Source organism: Triticum urartu, chromosome 7A, assembly GCF_056163025.1.
Source record: "Triticum urartu cultivar PI428250 chromosome 7A, HENAU_Tu73, whole genome shotgun sequence".
NCBI classification, from domain to species: domain Eukaryota; kingdom Viridiplantae; phylum Streptophyta; class Magnoliopsida; order Poales; family Poaceae; genus Triticum; species Triticum urartu.
The window spans coordinates 628,193,836-628,204,949 of NC_141879.1; the positions used below are offsets into that span (position 1 = coordinate 628,193,836).

At 46.6% G+C, this 11,114-nt stretch overlaps 1 long non-coding RNA gene across 1 annotated transcript; it reads left to right on the forward strand.

The window, feature by feature from the left end:
* Positions 1-6,832: 6,832 nt before the first annotated feature.
* LOC125524639 (uncharacterized) lies at positions 6,833-10,465 on the forward strand. Its single transcript, XR_007290902.2, has 4 exons — positions 6,833-7,528; positions 8,031-9,774; positions 9,883-9,940; positions 10,028-10,465. It is a non-coding gene; the product is annotated as an uncharacterized LOC125524639 (long non-coding RNA).
* Positions 10,466-11,114: the final 649 nt, after the last annotated feature.

The window sequence follows — 11,114 nt, forward strand, 5'->3', positions numbered from 1 at the left end:
GTCGTAGCCGGCGGACGAGACATGCCCGCATACTCTAGCTCGCTGCTTGAGTGCCTACCGCCAGTAATGGTCGTCAGCTTCCTCGGTGACGTCGGGCGAAGAGACGGCTATACACCTCTTTTGGGCCAGTCGCTCCTCGAGCTCCACGGGAAGCGTAGCCGGGCTTAGGCTGCGACGCTCTGGAGTGGGGGATGGGGATGGGATCTATGGGAAAGGGGGCGTTTGGCATGCGTCATCAAAGAAACTCAGGGCGGCCTGGGTATGGAGATCGGTGGGTAAGCTACACGGGCAAACCGGCATATGTTGACAATGAAGGCCTTGCGGTGGCTGCGGCAGCGGCGGCGGGGACTTTCCTAGGGTTTCGAGCGAGGGAGGGTGTGTGTGTGCGCGCGCGCACGCCCGAGGAGGTTTTGGTGTGTGTGTGTGTGTGTGTGGAGGGGGCGTGGGGTGTTTGAGGAAATGACGCGGGTACTGAAAATTTTACTACACGGGAGTCAAAGGCGGGAGTGAAATGCCGGGCTATTGAAAATTTTGATGATAGTGCATCGCACATGGTCCGGAGATAACAACCGTGTGTTATGAAACAGAAAAACCCTTGAGGTGGGCAAATATTTTCTAGGGATGCGGGCGGGATTGGGAACAAGAAACATTGCACACGGTCCAGAGATAACAACCATGTGTTATGAAACAGAAAAACCCTCAAGGCGGGCAGATATTTTTGAGAGGGGGAGCCTCTTGTAGCCTAATGTACTGTGCGGATGTGTGCGTACAGGTGCACCGGGTGGCACACGGTTAGTTTGAGTGAACCGTGTCTGTTGCGTCACCCGACTTGTCTAATGTTCATAAATTTGCCGAAAAATGATGCGGGAGAGGGTCAAAACACAAACACACCTGCATCTGGACCAAATTTATGGATCAAAAGGGTGGTTTGATTTTCAAATACCAAATGCAACTTCGATGTGGCACCTCTCTTGCAAAGCGCATGGTATTGCTTTCCCCCACCCCCCCTCGTGTTGGCACGAAGGGAATCCTAAGATATGAATGCATGCCCCCTTCCCCTCAACCGAGGTTCACCTATCAATGTGCGAAGTAGCTAGCAACCCTCCTCCTCCCTCGTGTCGGCACGAACAGAATCCTAAGCTATGAATGCATGCCCCCCCAACCGAGGTTCATCGTAGCAAAGTGTGAAGAAGCTAGCAGCCCCCTCCCTCGTGTCGGCACGAAGGGAATCCTAAGCTATGAATGCATGGCCCCCAACCGAGGTTCACCTAGCAAAGTGTGAACTAGATCTAGCAGCCCCCCTCGTGTCGGCATGAAGGAATTCCTAAGCTATGATTGCATGCCCCCCAACCGAGGTTCACCTAGCAAAGTGCGAAGTAGCTAGCAGCCCCCTCCCTCGTGTTAGCATGAAGGGTATCCTAGCTAAGCTATGAATGCATGCCCTCCCCCCCCCAACCGAGGTTCACCCTAGCAAAGTGCGAAGTAGCTAGCAGCCACCCCTCCCTCGTGTCGGCACGAATGGAATCCTAAGCTATGAATGTACATGCCCCCCAACCGAGGTTCACCTAGCAAAGTGTGAAGTAGCTAGCAGACCCCCTCCCTCGTGTTGGCATGAAGGGAATCCTAAGCTATGAATGCATGCTCTCCCCCCCCCAACCGAGGTTCACCCTAGCAAAGTGCAAAGTAGCTAGCAGCCATCCCTCCCTTGTGTCGGCACGAAGGGAATGCTAAGCTATGAATGCACATGCCCCCCAACCGAGATTCACCAAGCAAAGTGTGAAGTAGCTAGCAGCCCCCCTCGTGTCAACCACTACAAGAAATATGTCAACTAGTGACCTTTTGTCAGTGACCCTGGAAGAAATGGTCATAGATCTATGACCATTTCAGACCAATTGGTCAAAAGCTGTTCGGGGGGCTCCAAATCTTAAACCATTGCGACCATTTTGGTCAGAAAGGTCGTAATTTCCTTACATGAAATGGTCATAAAGCAAACGGCACTAGTCCGCTGCCTTATTTCTAGTTGTTAACGACCAATATAGATGGTCATAGCCTTGTAAATTGTGGTGGGTTGCTATGACTAGGCGCCACCTCATCAGTTTTGCCTATGTGTCATGTCCATGTGGCAGTTTTTGCCCTAGGTTGTGAAGCAACCTATATTTCTGTCATTCCCAAAATTCCCAAAAATATCTCATAAATTCTTTGGGTCATATCTTCGTCAAATATGTAAAAACCTTCCTTGCCTAGTTCAAAAATAATTCAAAAATATTAATTTTCCTATTCTATTGAGAACAATAGTTTGTGAAGGAAGTACCACTTTAGCATGTCCAAATAGTATCCATTTTCTACAGTGCTTTCCTATGCCCAAATAACCATCCTCCACCAAATGCTAGCTCAATCCATTCATTATTTTGAGCTGAGCTTCAACATTCGTATTTATGTCCAGTGTGGTAGTTTGCAAAGCAAGTACCACTTAGGCTCCTCCTTTTGAGCTGAAAATTTGTGAAGACGGTCTTCTTAGTAACTGATCATCCTCAGCCAAAACTCACGCCCATTAGCCATGTACATTTCCCGTACCGCTAATCAAACACTTGGCTGCTAATTCATGTTTGAGCATCGATCGGTCTCCTCGTGACAATCTTATGTTGTAATTTTCTTCCTAGCACCTACCTGGGGAGTGACCAACCCACTAGACATGCCTAGGCTGCCCAGAACACATGGCAACGCCACGGTCACGCGGTGACCACGCGACGGGCATGCGAGTTTATGCGCTCTAGAGTTGGGGGCCTCGGCCACCGCCCAAACCTCGACGTATCGCCACCAAACCATGTATTTATGATTAAATAGGTACTTATGTAACTATAAATGATTTTTGAAAAAAAATAGTAAACTATGAGGCAGCTGCAGTTCAAATTTGACCCTGAATCGGCGGGAATTTGTCTTTTTCACCATAGATGGATCAAAACTTTTGACACCCAACCATTTTGTCAATTGTGCATTAAATATGGCCTAGTATTTTAGAAAATTGATTTGGTCCAATTTTGCAACAAATATACACTACAGGAAACAGGTAATTCGCCGTCTGTGGATCACAGACGGCAAAGACCTAATTCTAGACGGCAAAGACTTTGCCGTCAAGAAGCAGACGGCAAAGACTTTGCCGTCAAGAAGGAGACGGCAAAGTCAGACGGCAAAGATAAATCGGCAAAGAATACTTTGCCGTCTACTGTTTGTCGGGATGACGGCAAAGAGTTTGCCGTCTGTCAATATGGTTTGCCGTCAGCAGACTAGCTAGACGGCAAAATATGCCAACAGACGGAGCGGTCGCGTTGACGGACGGCGTCAAGTACTTTGCTGTCAGTTACGCTATGTCTTTGCTGTCTTCCTTGTATGCCCAGACGGCAAAGCAAAGATTTTTTTAATAAAAAAATATCTAATCTGTTAACAATATCCATACACAATGCACATGTGGACTGTAGAAACGTACGCGGTGAAGGAAACATACGAACAAGGAACTGCTTAAGTGCTTATACATATGCGATGGTTACACTTTACATGAAGGACCTCCACATAGAAAAACAATAAATGAGTCCTTCTTTCTTGCAAGAAGAACCTTACAAAAAATTGTAAAAAAGCAATCGAGTCTTCGTCTTCTCCTGGGCAAGGCAGGGCCGGCGGTGTGGCTGGGTGCGGCAGTGCTGACATGGCGAGGCAGGGAGGTCCGGCGGGGTCATGGGCATCAGATCCGGCGATGGCTGCTCGACCTCGACCGGATCTGCAGGGTCGTGCGCGACGTTAGGAGCTCGGGCGGCGGCAGCGTGAAGGACCTCCATGGCCAGCTCCTGCGGAAGAGAGAACTTCGTGTGAGAGGGAAATAAATGAGGAAAGGGAGAAGAGCTTGGGCCGCGGTGTATGGTGGCCGGCCGGTGGGAGTCCGTGGTCGACGGGCGGCGGACGCGGACGGACGCTTCTGGTGGAGGTGGCGACGGGAGGCCGGCGCGGCGGAGGCAAGGGGAGACGGGCCGACCGCGCCTGGGCGACGGGGCACCAGGCCGGCACAGTGGAGGCGATGGGCGACAGGCCGGCGCGCCGGAGGCGACTAGAGACGGGGTCGACCGCGCTGGACGGGTACCAGGCCGGCACAGCGGAGCCGACGGGCGATGGAGGGGTCGGCTGGACCGAAAGCGACTGGAGGCGGAGCCGGCCACGCCGGTGGCGAGTAGAGGCGGGGCCGCTGCCTCCCTGCTCGCCTGCGCTGGCCATGGATGTGTGCTAGATGTGTTGTGTGGTGTGTAGTGTGCGTGGGTGGGTGGTGTGGGACGTGTAGTGGGTGTGTGGTGTTTAGTGTGCGTGGGTGGGTGGGGTGGGGTGTGGGTTAGTGGGTGGGTAGGCCTGGCTAGGTAGTGCATGTGTCAGGATGGGTAGGTGGGGCTGGTGGGTTTTGGATGGGCTGACACGTCATTGATTCGTGGGATCGATCCGCGTGATGTGCTTCTTCTTTGCCGTCTATGATTTTTATTACACACGGCAAAGAGCATACTTTGCCGTCTGCAATAAAAAACACATACGGCAAAGATCTTTGCCGTGTGTAATTTCTTATTACAGACGGCAAAGTGTATATTTTGCTGTCTGTAATAAAAAATGTAGACGGCAAAGATGTTTGCTGTCTATGTTTTTTATTGCAGACGGCAAAGTGAGCTCTTCGCCGTCTGTGTTTTTTTCCACATACGGCAAAGTATATTTTACCGTTAGTTTTTCTTTGCCGTCTATTGATGACGGCAAACCCTTTCTTTGTTGTCTTACCCGACGAAAAGCTGACGTCAAAGCTGCCTACTGACGGCAAATTAGCTGTTTCCCGTAGTGATATGGTAGGTCCTTAAAAAAACTCATTTCGGGCACTCGGATAATGGAAAATGTATTTTCCGTGCAAAGAAAATGAAAACTCCCTTAGGCAACATTGTTTGGAATTCCAAGATGCACCCTTGTGCACAATATGAGATCATTTGAACAAACTATGCTAAGAATGTGGCCATAAGATTGATCATTTGGCTTGAAAGCCATGAATCTTCACGCATGATAGCTCATTTCTGAGAACATTTTTTTAAAATAATTGCCGTATTACAAGTTTATTATCTTTTTCTGGAAACATGGTCACATATAATGACACAATGTGAAGGTTTTACAAATTTTTGATTTTTTTTGAATTTTTTATGCCCGTTGCAAAATGCGGTCAAAACGGCGGGCTTGACCGTTCCTAGCTAGTGGTTGAATCTTGGAATTTTTTTGGTGTTTCTCTGATTAAATAGATACTTATGTACCTAGAAATGATTTTTGGAAAAATTAAAGAGCAAACTATGAGGCAGCTGCAGTTCAAATTTGACCCGCTTCCACCTGAATCGGCGGGAATTTGTCTTTTTCACGAGAGGTGGATCAAAATTTTTTACACCAACCATTTGGTCAATTGTGCATTAAATATGTTCTAGTATTTTAGAAAATTGATTTGGTACAATTTTGCAACAAATCTATGGTAGGTCCTTCACAAAAAAATCTCATTTCGAGCACTCGAAAAATAGAAAATGAATTTTCCGTGCAAAGAAAATGAAAACTCCCTTAGGCAACACTGTTTGGAATTCCAAGATGCACCGTTGTGCACAATATGAGATCATTTGAACAAACTATACCATGAATGTGGCCATAAAATTGATCATTTGGCTTGAAAGCCATGAATCTTCACGCATGATAGCTCATTTCTGACAACACTTTTTTAAAATAATTACCGTATTACAAGTTTATAATTTTTGCTGGTAACTTGGCCACATATGATGACACAATGCGGAGGTTTTCCAATTTTTTTAATTTTTTTGAATTTTTTATGCCCGATTCAAAATGCGGTCAAAACGGCGGGCTTGACCGTTCCTAGCTAGTGGTTGAATCTTGGATTTTTTTGGTGTTTATCTGATTAAATAGATACTTATATATCTAGAAATGATTTTTGGAAAAATTAATGAGCAAACTATGAGGCTGCTGCAGTTCAAATTTGACACGCTACCAACTGAATCGGCGGGAATTTGTCTTTTTCACGAGAGGTGGATCAAAAACTTTTTACACCCAACCATTTGGTCAATTGTGCATTAAATGTGTACTAGTATTTTAGAAAATTGATTTGGTACAATTTTGCAACAAATCTATGGTAGGTCCTTCACAAAAAAATCTCATTTCGGGCACTCGAAAAATAGAAAATGAATTTTCCGTGCAAGGAAAATGAAAACCCCCTTAGGCAACATTGTTTGGAATTCCAAGATGCACCCTTGTGCACAATATGAGATCATTTAAACAAACTATTCCATGAATGTGGCCATAAGAGTGATCATTTGGCTTGAAAGCCATGAATCTTCACGCATGATAGCTCATTTCTGAGAACACTTTTTAAAAATAATTACCGTATTGCAAGTTTATAATTTTTGCTGGTAACTTGGCCACATATGATGAAACAATGCGAAGGTTTTCCAATTTTTTGAATTTTTATAAAAATTTTATGCCCGTTTCAAAATGCGGTCAAAACGGTGGGAATGACCATTCATAGCTTAGAAAAGATTAAAAATGCAATCAAATTGGTGATCATCCATAAAATGTGGTCTAACTTAAGTGAATATTTTAGTGATGCTATTTTGCAAAATATTTTTGCTAGCTGTTTCACAAACCTCTAATTTTTAGCATTAAGAAAGAGTAATTTTTAATACCTCATATTTCTAACCAATCAGGACGCAGCCCACGGATCACCCCCACTTTAGTCGATCTGAGCCGTCCACCCCCTACCAATCCAGCGTCTCTTACAAACCTATGCTAAACGCACGCGCGCGGCACACCCTCCTCCCAAGAAACCCTAGGTCAGGCGCTGCCACCTCCCTCTTCCCGATCCAGATTCCTCCTCCTTCGCCCCTCCCTTCCACCACCTGCAGTCGCCCCTGCAGCAGATCAAGCGAGCCGCCCAACCTCACCGTTGATAGATGCACCGCCGCCTAGCAGCCACGGCTGGATGGCTCGCCGGTGTGCGCGTGCTTCAATGCGCGCCGCCGCCGCTCCACCGGCCTCCTATGTCTCTTCCAGTCAGATCCGACGGGCACATCTTCCTACAGCCATGAGCGACCACCCAACTCCACTCTCGATCCCCAAAGCCAAAGGCAGAGACAGCCGCCACCGGCCTATCAAGTTGATCTCTCAGGCAGAGACAAGTCGAGGCCCTCTCTGTCTCTCCCCCGTGGCTCCTCCTCGTCGCCGCCACCCAACGCCGGCCGATTCCGGCAACTCCCGCCACCGCGCAGCACGCGCCCGAGCTTGCCTCGCTCCGCCGCGTCCCCCCTCCGGCCAGATGCGCCGCTCACGGCCACCCGCAACCCCCCCCCCCCCCCCCCCCTCCCCGTGGCCAGGGCTAGGGTTTCTGTAGCGGCGTCGCCTCCGTTGCCCGCCGGCGCCTACAGCACTCCGGCGCGCGTCCTCTGGCGGATTCCTCCTCTCCTATCCTCCGGTGACGGTGAGTTCATCCCGCCCCCATTCATCCTCTCTGGCCTCTGGTTTAGTCCCCAACGCCCACCCATCTGTCTTTTTTTCTTGTAATCTGGATTTGTTCCAAACTGAAATTTTCAAGTCTTATGGTCGTCTTGTGGGGGTAGATGTTTGTGTTTGTGTATCCTGAGGATTCATTGGCTTACAAACGCTAGTACTGGCTTCAAGCCACCGTACTTGTGTCTGTACGTTTGATTGTTATATCATCTTCAAACAATATCTAGTTGTTTCAGTCAAACATCTACATGTCCGGAATTGTACACCAACCTGCTTATGTGCTTCAGTCAAAGAACTTGATCAAGAACTAGATCTTCCTCAATCAGAGCGAGGTGTTGACGATTGTAGTACTAGTTAGTTCCACCTGACCTGTGATGGCACTAGGTCGCACATCTAGTGTTTGTTGGTTGGTGGATAATCTCAGTTATCAGTACCAGCAGAAGCAGCTAATGGTTTTAATCAATGCATTGCAGGTAACTTAAAATCGGACCCCAACCACTCTACTCTGCTACTAGCACACATGGTTGCAACTCTGCTGGTTCTAACTGCTGTTTGCTCTTCCGGGATTATTGTTTTCTTCTCCTAGTTTAATTAGATATATCATGTACTAGTTGGGTTTATGTTAACAAATGCTTGCTGCTTCGCTTGCCTGACTTGTCGATGGTGCTCTCGCTTGGAGCAGTATGCCCGCCGCTCCAGCACCTTCTTCTGCTTTGACAAGTCGGTCACCCCTGTCGTCATCAAGGTCCATCCTCGAGTGCATCAGTTCACTGGACCTAAAACTTTCTTTTACTAATTCCTTGAGAATAATCAGTTAGCAAGTAGGGGTGTTATCCTTTGGTAAAGGGGGTGCTTGTGAATAGTGTTGGAGTTGTGTCTTGAGGATCTGAAATACAACTTGTAGTTTCAGACACGAGGCATTATATAGGGACACTCCAACACATGTTTAAACAGATAGAGGTGTTCTGCTAGGCATGGTCGTATGATGTCTCGTATCTTCTGTATGATGAGGCATTATATAGGGACGCTCCAGCAATTGTTTTATCCAAAGGCAGAGATAGATCCGATGGACATCACACAGATGATCTCTCAGGCAATCAAGTTGTCCTAATACGATAACCGGTTTCAGACATTTTGTAATTTCTGTATCCGTGAATTACCTGGTGCACTAGTGGATATTATAGCTCCTAAGCTATATTCTGACTTGCAGTGTTTTTATATGGGAAGTAGTATGCATCTTTGATCCTATAAAAATCATGGAAGTACTATGTTGCCGTCCTTTTAGTCATTGCTTATGATGTTACTTTCTCTCACTCCAGTGATGTTATATCTTTTTCACTTGTTGTCTGGAAGATGTGCCTGCTATGGTGCTACCATACCAAGTGGTGGACGATCTAATATTGATTTGGTTAATTCTGCAGTGATCCAATCTGAAATCTGAATATCGAATATTAGATTGCTTGGGTTTACCAGTAATTTGGGCGAGTGTGGTATTAGCAGTATTATGTTAGTTGCTTCATGATTCTTGCTGGTGGCTACTGGCTAGTTCATGCATGTGAACTACTGTCGGTGGATTTGTTTGTACATGTGTAGGTGGGATCCTGGCAGGATTCTCTGGTTTGGAATTGAGCTCTATTTGATTTATCCACTAGTAGAAAACAGGGTTTTGGTCTAGATCGAGTTAGCCCATTAGTCCCGATTCAGTCCAGAACCGGGACCAATGGGGGCATTGGACCCGGTTCGTGAGCCCAGGGGGGCGGCCGGGCCACGTGGGCCATTGGTCTCGGTTCATCTGGACCTTTTGGTCCTGGTTGGTGGGACGAACCGGGACCAATGGGCCTCGCTCCTGGCCCACCACCATTGGTCCCGGTTGGTGGCTTGAACCGGGACCAAAGGCTCCCCTTTAGTCCCGGTTCATGCCACCAATCGGGACCAATGAGGTGCCTATATATACCCCCTCGCGTAAGAGCAGAGCACAGTGCTTTGTTTTTTTGGCCGAGAGGGAGAGGGCTTGGTGGTGCTCTAGCTCACCTCCTATGCACACAAGGTGTTCGATGGAATGCTTGAGCCACACTACTTAAGCTTTCTCCTCTTCAAGCTCGACCTTCAAGCTCCATTTTCCTCAATATTTGTCTAGATTTAGCGGTCTTTCATGCCCCGTCCCCGTCTTCACCGCCGTCGATCACCAGCGCCGAGCTCATCGCCGGCACCACCGTGGTGAGCCTCTTGTTCTTATCTTCTTTCTGAAAGGAAAAATATTCTTACTTGTATGTTTACATAGATATTTGTATTATTTTCTTATTTTTATTATTGCATCTTATATAGTGTGATGGTTTTGGTATCCGCCTCCGTCGGCCCTCGTCCTGTCTATGATTCGGATGTGGTATATATATTATCTTTATAACTATTGGTTCATTTATTGTTTATGAAAATTATGTTGACCAACGTGACATAGATTTTATTTATGTAGGATGTATGTGAATCGGAAATGCCAACCAACCCTATTGTCGAGAGGTTAAATTTAGTTGAAAAAGAAAACAATTTGTTGAAGGAAAAAATAAAAAAAAATTGAGGAGGAGAAAATGATATTGAAGTTGCATGTTGTGGATGTCGTCGATGATCACAAGATCAAGATGGATGCAATGCACTTGAAGATTAGAAAGATTAGAAAATATGTTATTCATACCGAGGCTTGGTATCATTATGCCGTTGGATTAATTGTTACCTTGGTTGCGATTATGATCGCATTTGTTTTCGCATTGAAATGTTTTACATAGTTTCAAATTAGATGCTCTGGAGAGCTATATGTTAGATGAGAACTATGTATGCACTTTGGTTTTAATGTGATGATGAACTTTTATTAATTTGGACACTTAATTATATATAATGCACGTAGATGAACCGGCAATGGATGTACGGTGACAGACACACCTCCGAGTACATTAAGGGCGTGCATGAGTTTCTCGATGCGGCTGAGGCAAACAAGCAGAATGGTTTTATGTATTGTCCATGCACTGAATGTGGGAATACGAGCTTTTACTCTAACCGAAAAATCCTTCACTCCCACCTGCTTTACAAGGGTTTCATGCCACACTATGATATTTCGACGAGGCACGGAGAAATAGGGGTTATGATGGAAGACGATGAAGAAGAAGAGTACGATGACAACTATGTGCCCCCTGAATATGGTGATGCTGCAACAAGAGGAACTGGTGAAGATCAAGAGGAACCTGACGATGTGCCCAATGATGCTGCAATAGGTGAAGCTGCTGAAGATCAAGAGGAATCAGACGATGTGCCCGATGATGATGATCTCCGCCGGGTCATTGTCGATGCAAGGACGCAATGCTAAAGTCAAAAGGAGAAGCTGAAGTTCGATCGCATGTTAGAGGATCACAAAAAAGGGTTGTACCCCAATTGCGAAGATGGCAACACAAAGCTCGGTACCGTACTGGAATTGCTGCAGTGGAAGGCAGAGAATGCTGTGGCTGATAAAGGATTTGAGAAGCTACTGAAAATATTGAAGAAGAAGCTTCTAAAGGATAACGAATTGCCCG